Source organism: Magnolia sinica, chromosome 13, assembly GCF_029962835.1.
Source record: "Magnolia sinica isolate HGM2019 chromosome 13, MsV1, whole genome shotgun sequence".
NCBI classification, from domain to species: Eukaryota; Viridiplantae; Streptophyta; class Magnoliopsida; order Magnoliales; family Magnoliaceae; genus Magnolia; species Magnolia sinica.
This window is the reverse complement of record NC_080585.1, coordinates 38,814,573-38,822,350: the sequence shown is the minus strand read 5'-3', so window position 1 is coordinate 38,822,350 and position 7,778 is coordinate 38,814,573.

Below are 7,778 nucleotides of genomic sequence, written 5' to 3'. Positions count from 1 at the left end.
TTGCAACCTTTGCTAAACTAGGAGAGCTTTCATTTTTAACCTCCATAGTTTAAAGTTATTTTTGCCTATGAACTTCTCTGTCTCGAACTTCACATTCGATCCCCTCGATGCCATGTCTCCAGATTCAAACTAATACCCCAACCTTAAGCTTTGATACCATTTATTGGGCATGTAAGCAACCTCAGATCGAATCAAACAAGCAATAGAGAATGAAAAATCTAAGCAAATATAGAGAATGCATGAGATTTAACATGGAAAACCCTTGTGGGAAAAAAACCACGACACAAAGCGATGATCAATCTACTATAATTAGAAGAAGGTTATAAGAGACAAAATAACTTATAGCAGAAACCCTAGCTTTTTTCCTTTAAAACCCTTAAATATCTTGATATTAACTCCAATTGAAATTAGGAGAGTATTTATGCGCTCCCTTATAAGATTAAGAAATAAAACTCGCACTTATGCATTCCATCGATTCGGACCGATAAGACCCTCGGTCGGAGTGATAAGAACCGACTCACATCCATCCACTCGATTGAACTGAAAGGGACTCTTGTCAAACCAAAACAAGACTTCTCTATACTAAGATTAAAGGCACTTGATCAACATATTATGCTACTTGAAGAGCGCACTTAAAAAAGACCTCATATACAGAAACAATGGAGACCTATGTGTTACAGGTTATGGGGATGCAAATTGGGTTGGATTACTTTTTTAAGAATTCTTTTTTAAGATAGAGTACTTTTATATATTACATAGGTGTGTTTATTCAATTTAGTGAGCATCTTATCCTAAAATGAAGCAATTTGCATGCTTTATTGATATTTCATCATAAACTTTACCTAAATTACATTGTGATGCTCTATATTTAAGAAGATTATTGTTCTCAGATGTACAATAATCCTTAAATTGTATGGTATGTGTATATGCCATGATATCTCACCCCTACTATGCTGACAGGGATTGAGAGTTTGATCATATTGGATGTGATATGGGTTGTAGTTTTAGTAGATCCATCTTTCTTTCACAACATAAGATGGTTTTCAGGTATTACTTGATGATACTATTGGCTATCTCATCAACTTATAAGGGAGTGTCGCTTTAGGTATATTTAATCTACTAATGTTAATCCCCAGGAGGAATGAGAAAGGATTTTGCCTTAATTAAAGAAAGATGATATTGTATTGAACTAATAAGATGAGATATAAAAATGTCTCGTTTAATGGGAGAAAGTAAAGACATACCATAATTACATAATTCCAAATTGTTTTATGTGTGTATTAGCTTTGACCAATTTTTAGACTCGGGGACGTGGAGAATTTAAATTCCTAATATAATGTGCTTTATTTTTTCTCATAAGGTCAATTAAAGTGGTTCATATGTAGGTGTTGTTGGGTGCATGTATTAGGATACAATCGGTGTTCATATAATTTAACGAGGGATCCACTGGTTGCCTATGAACATTCTTATGGCTGTGATCTGGTAAGTTGGACCATATATATCAGTGTTTTTTTTTTTTTTGGGTCCAATACTAAAAAAGGTTTTATAAATATTTTTATTATTGATATTTTATTTTAATTGAGCTTGATGTTAATTTTGACGGTTGAGATTTTGTAATATAATACTTTCTTTTTACGGATATTAGATTATGGATGGATGACTATGACTAGTGGAGGGATTTGGTGGATTCAAATATATGTGTTAGATTTTAGAGACACAACAGAAGAATGATAGATTTTTAATGGTCAAGATTAATTGATCAGACCCTAAGAACATCTAATTTTGAGATAGCTAATTTTATATAGTTAATCAAAATACAAATTCTAGATATATCATACCTTTTGATCACTACTATTAAATTTCATCAAATTGCTAATGTTACTTTCTATAGTTAATCAAATATAAAATCTAGATATATCATACCTATTGATCACAACTATTGAATTTCATCAAATTGCTAATATTAGACCTTCAAAGTAAAATGTTCTTTCATAAATTTATCCTAAATGAGTAGAGGAAGAAAGACAATATGCAGTATCTTAAAGTGGGATTATAGTTGCGCCAAGAGAAACACATGCATAGTGGGATACATGTGTGGATGTGTGGGCGCAAGAGGATAGAGGGAGAAGCACTCTCTCTCTCTTTCTCTCTCTCTCTCTCTCACACACACACACACACACTTCTCTCTCTAACTCTCTCTCAAGGTACTGACGCCCTTAGGGGTTTGGGCATTCAAGGTTCTCTTTCTTATATTTTCTCTTTTTAGGATATATTTTATTTATAATAAGGAAAAACATTTATGGAGAGGCACCAGTTATAATGCTCCACCACCTTATAGACTTTGGTAATGCCCCACTATATCTAAAGTATGTAAATCTTGTTTGATCTGTAACTAAATTAATTTCATTAATTCTCTGAACATGGTTATCCATCATAAATTTTATTCCTATACAAATCAAGTGATGGATCACAAGATCTTAATTGTTGAAATTATTATTAACGATTAAAAAGATTAATAGTCGAAAACACTTATAAAATTATTTGAAACCTTTGGTATACCCATACCAGTGAAAAATTATTTGATGGATGGTCTGATCTACTAGATCTTAGCCATATGCGTATTCGTAGGAGACCAATAGTTCCTTTATTGGATTATATAGACCTTAAAAATGTTCTAATATAAGAACCTAACTATTTGAACCATTAGAATTGGCTTCGTAAGGTGGGCCAATGCATCACATTAGGAACTTGAACTCCCCCATACATTTTTAAGTCTAGCTAAGGATTAGTCAAAGATAGTAAATACACAAGTCAACTATAGTCCAGGCATGATAGGTTTTTTAGTATAGAGACTTGAATTGATAATCCAATGCAAATGTCCAATAGATCTAATACTAGGAGCTTACTCCCATATGGCACACTTATACTCTATCCAACAAGTCCAGTAGCATGAGTCTATTCCCATTACACCCTTGTACTCCTATGTAGGATAAGTTACATGAACCATCTAGTCGTTGAGCCCAATGGTGAAGACTTCTATCCTAATTCGTCATTGATTTCTCACGTGGGATGACCACAAAGAATAATAGCAACTATAAGTTTATCCCATTACTTGCTAGGTGGTCATGGAATAATAGGAAATTGATATTCAAGGAGCACAACTTCTCAAGGATAACAAGATGAATTCCTCTCCTTTAATCCATATGTGTGTATAATTTATGATATACCCACATACCGATCTTGACATTAATCACATGGATGTAGAACCTATGGTCATCATCATGATGTATGGTCAAGATCATCAAATCAACGAATTAGATGAACATATTGGCTCCATAGGTCACACAACACTAACAATGGAATCCCTTATTGCTTATTATTATTATTATTATTATTATTATTACTACTTGTTACTACATTTTGTTTAAAAAATTTATTTATTTGATGACAAATATTCTCAAACATTGTCGAAGCATTTGGCAAATAATGGGGGAGACAAATACTCCCGCAGTGTTATCAATTATTTTGGCCCATGCATTGGCTACTATCTCATGTTCTCCAAATGTTTGATATAATACATTCTTCGAATACACTTTTAAAATATACAAGCAATAATAATATTAATTTATCAACAAATTGCGATTTTTGTAATAATTTCAATATTTTTTTGCATTAGCTTTGATATTTCCCATGACCATGCTAACTCTTACCCGGAGTTCAATCCTTCACTCTATTGAAGGGTTTTCTTTCTCATGCTCACAGCTGAATAAACTATCAAGGCTGCTGAAAATTAATTCCAGTTTTGTCTTTTAGTGATTAGATTTACTCCTCTTGACATGGGCAAACAAAATGCTTATTCTTGAAGCTAAATCCCATCTTTCATCAAACATAACAAGCAATCTTCATGATTAAGCAACACTGTGTGGATCTGAGAACAAGTTTTATATATTGTTTTAATTTCTTTTCAGTTCTATTTTACATTGTTTGTGTACTATTGCTAGGATTGTATCACACTTGAATGATATAAACTTGTTTTGAATATTATTGAATCACTTAAGGCCAACAACTCATAGTTTTGTTCGCTAAATAATGGAAAATTATTAAACGTAGTGTTTTCTAATTTTTTTGGTTAATGTTTCCCTCAGACTGCAATACATGAAATATTTCCCAAAGTAACTTACTCGATCCCCTCACTAGGTGAGGCCACACTTGTTTGTTGAGTCATGTCTTCATTTGTCCATTGATCCCATCTCTCGAGTAACTCACTGCAATACTCAAGTGAGAAGCATAACAACCATTGAGAGATAGAACACTTATTTCACAAACTACGAACTAAGATTCCAGACAATTGAGTCCATGCACTTGGAGAAATTATGTCATTAGGGTCATCCCTTCCTCTCTGACGCAGGGATGAACGTGATGAGGTCGATCACCGTCTTCCTCAAGGATAACTACTCCAAATCCACGGAGGTTCTCTGGACTCCTCGCAAAGGCTTCTCAAATCCGAGGAAAGAAAGCAAGAAGAATAGAAATAAATTCTAATAAATTCAAATTTTAATTGATTGATGAAATAAACGAGTTCACAACCCTTTAAATAGGGATTCGAAGCAATGGGAGAGAAATTAGAAGCAAACTATAACTAAAACTCTCTAAAATTCTTAACTTACTATAAATAATAAATTTACTTTTATACTAAGTGCATCATGTGGCTTAACTACGTTATTCTCCTAATTATTCTAAGCACTTTTCATGTTGGACACAACTCCTAGAGCCCAATGGATGAAGAGTTATAATCAAACTAAAACTTACTATTTATAGTAAAAACGGAACTCAACATGGAATTCAGCCGTCAATTTGATGGAATCTCGCAAATTTGAAGCAGGCAACCTGCCTATGCCAAGTTGGTTGGCTAAAGTATCTCGTCCTACCCCAAAATCATATATGGTACGTCGAGTAACTTATTCCGGTTTGCGAGATATGCCTGTTTTAAGATTCTGACGGTCATGATGACTTTCTATCGTTGACCAGGCTTTTTCTGATCCATCTTGGCCATGAAACTGTCCGCGACCCGCTCTACAATACTCTTTGAGGGAGGACCACCCATAGAGGGGCGAAATACTGAAACAGAGGGTCGATGTAATCCAATATTATGGCCAACCTGATGAGCCAACCGGCCTGATATGTTGTGCCAAAAGACCTTTAAGGTGGGGCCTACTTTTTTCATGGTGCTGATATCTAGTGTTGGTAGGAAGGATGGCAAGGCAATGGTACCACAAGCTGTGCTGCCTTTAGATGATTCCTGTCATATATTTGATCCTGCCCAGATATGTTTGCAAGGGAGATATTCGTTTCTTCAACATTGTTGCATCTCTTTTCAGAAGATGGTTGAGTTTCTGTCTTTTGTTTTGCTCTCAAGTCTCTCCTCCATGGAATTACAATGATGTTGATCCTACTGCCCATGGTAGAGGCTCGAGCTTGGCATCGACAATTAGCTTCCAAAAATCCTCTATGGAATTATAACGGGGCTGATCCTACAGCCCATGGTGGAGGCACCAGCTAGGCATCAAGCATCAGCTTCCACAAATTTTTTTTTTTTTTTATAATATTGATGCTATTGCAGATCTCCCAGTTGAAAAATGGTGGGCCACTTCTCGTAACCTTCTCTAAATAGATGCAATAGAAGCAAATCAGCACAGGGTAGAATTTGCTTCACCCATAGCTTGAGGTGGAGCTACTGCATGTTCTTTATACGGCGTGCTTGACACTGTTTGTTTGGGTGTTCATTAGGGCTGTCAATGGGCCGGGTTGGCCCCTCAGGATTAGGGGCTCGGCTCATTTCGGGCCAGGCTTGGATGGAATACCAGGTCTGAGGACTGGGCCTGAGCGTAAGATTTGAGCCCAATTATTAATTAGGCTGGCCTCGTCTGCATTTAAGAGCCTGTAACCAGCTCGTTTAATGTTTGAAGGTATGTTTTCCAATATCATGCATGATTGGGCACGCCAGACGAACAGCCCAATCAAATACAAAAGGTCATTGGGTTTGGGCTCGACCCTGACTCAGACCTGGGGCATGCTTAATCATAATGGTTCATATTCAAGCCTGTTTATTTTGGTCCATCATGGGCCTGGGCTGATCAACCTCATCAGCGGCATAAACTCCTCAAAGCGCTGCCTATTCTCTACTGCGATACTCAATCAGTTATATGGTCTGTTTTTCCAAGTGTTAAAGGAATAGAAGACCCCAAATCACTTTAACTCTTCTTTTTGTTGAGGACAAACTAGATTCGTTCAGAAAATGAAATGGATCTTAGAATTCTTACTTGGAGAAAGATGACAATTAAGGCAAGGAAGACTTGCTCCCCTCTTTGCATTTGAATAATAATAATAATAATAATAATAATAATAATAATAAAAAACTTTCTTAGTAGCTCGTTTCTACAGCTTCTTAAGGGCTTGGAGACCAGGGTTTCACTTTGCAGGCCGGGCTTCAATAGACCTTGGCCGAGCCCGTTGACAACCCTAGTGTTGATAGTGCTGATGGATTTTGTTTTAAATAAAAGAGAATCATTAGGAGACAGAGATAACAGTTGTGTGAGAATGTGAATGAACAGTTTATTATTTTACATTTAATTACAGGCAGTGTTTCAAATTGTGCATACTTGTGGTCCCCACCTATTTGGAAGTTTGGATTGGTCCCAAGTCAGTAAACAGGCATATTTCAACTAAGTGTATTGCCACAATATGGTCCCTAGTGCCATATAAACCTTCATACGCATGACTATCATGCACTCAGTGAGATTTTGAACTGAGTTTCTGGTAAACTCAGTACTGGGCCTGACTCGGGCTAGACTCAGAGAGAAGTTGAGTCAATCAAGTTAACCAAGTGGTTGGGACTCGGGAGTGAGATTTGAACCCTCAACATCAACTAAGGGGGCAACAACCTTAACCAGTGAGGCATTGGTAATGTTATTATCTTAAACTATATTACATATATAGATCTAGCTATTTTAAGTATCTATTAATATTCCTAATATTTTCAACTTATAATAATTAAACATTTACTAGAGCTGGGTCAAGTCTTTGAGTCTAGGTCCTTACTCATGGCTTAGTAGTAGACTCCAAGAGTTTCAACACTAAGGTCATGAGTTTGAGTATCCATTGTGGTGTGTGAGGGTGTGCGTGATAAAAAGAAAAAACAGAAAAGAAAAGAAGGAAAAAAAAAAAAGTCTTTTGAGTCAACCTCACCAAGATGAATATCAAGTTGAGTTGAGTTTTCAGGTTTTTAGACTATGGTTTTTATATCGGATCCATGACTGAAACACTGTCAAAATCGTACAATTCTTTCCACACCAAGCGAGGTGAGTCGAGAAGTGATCTGAAGAGTGTTTTAGCTCAGAAGAACTCTCAGAACAGTCTGGTGGTTAGGGAAAGCATCAACAAAAGATAAGATCTTGCCCAGATAATTGAAGTCACAAAAGGCAGCTGATCTCAATCTAAGGCAAATTGTCATTGAAGTGTTAAAGAGAAAGGAGAAAGGATCCCAGTTTAGCATAACATGCAGATGTGATCGATTGGATTGCAAGGAAATTCTCAATCCGTCGTGTCTTAAAGATAGCAGGTCTTTTGTGCAATTTTTTAGAAGGAAGCAATAAATGATGAGTTGAAATCTTATTATATCTAATAACGCTTGGGAACTAATAGACCTACCACCTAGAAACAAACCAATAGGATGTAAATGAGTGTTTAAAAAGAAACTAAAATTAGAGAGATGTGTCCGT